A 667-nucleotide genomic window follows, 5' to 3' on the forward strand; every position below is an offset into this window, starting at 1 on the left:
TTTTAATTATGTAATATATTTTTTAATAATTTTTTAAAAATATATTTAAAATTTTTAATATTGAACATTTAAATCTCTTAAATTTCAAAACACACAAAACAATCCATAATATTTACTCTTTTGTGACGCAATATAATCTTCTTTCAATTTGATTCTTGTAATCGAAATGATTATTTGAAACTTTTAAATAATTTTAAAACCTGTTTTGATAATTGTAACTTCTTAAAAAGAATTTTATACGTTACTCTTCGAATCAAATTGGGGAAAGAATAAATAAGCTAACAAAAATAAACGTTGGAGACTGTTTTATATATTTTAAAGTTTAAAAGACTAAAATCTCTAATTTTAAAAACCTCAATCATTGATTTGGGTAATTACTCTATATTTTTGTTTATATAAAAATATTTTTTTAATTATTTATGTAAATTAAATTAAATTTTTTATTTTTAAAATTAATTTATTTTTATAAAAGGGATTTTATTTTTTCATTTATTTATTCCTGATCTCGTCACTATTACTCGGCAAGTACAAGCTATAATTCGGCCGTTACAGTTTGGTCCATTCCGTATTACACCGTAATTGCCACCTATTATTCGGAGAGCAAATTTTGATCCATTATCTATAACTCAGCCAATGAAATTTATACCTCGGCCCAAATTTATCTATT

The sequence above is a fragment of the Arachis ipaensis genome, chromosome B05, assembly GCF_000816755.2.
Source record: "Arachis ipaensis cultivar K30076 chromosome B05, Araip1.1, whole genome shotgun sequence".
Taxonomy (NCBI): Eukaryota; Viridiplantae; Streptophyta; class Magnoliopsida; order Fabales; family Fabaceae; genus Arachis; species Arachis ipaensis.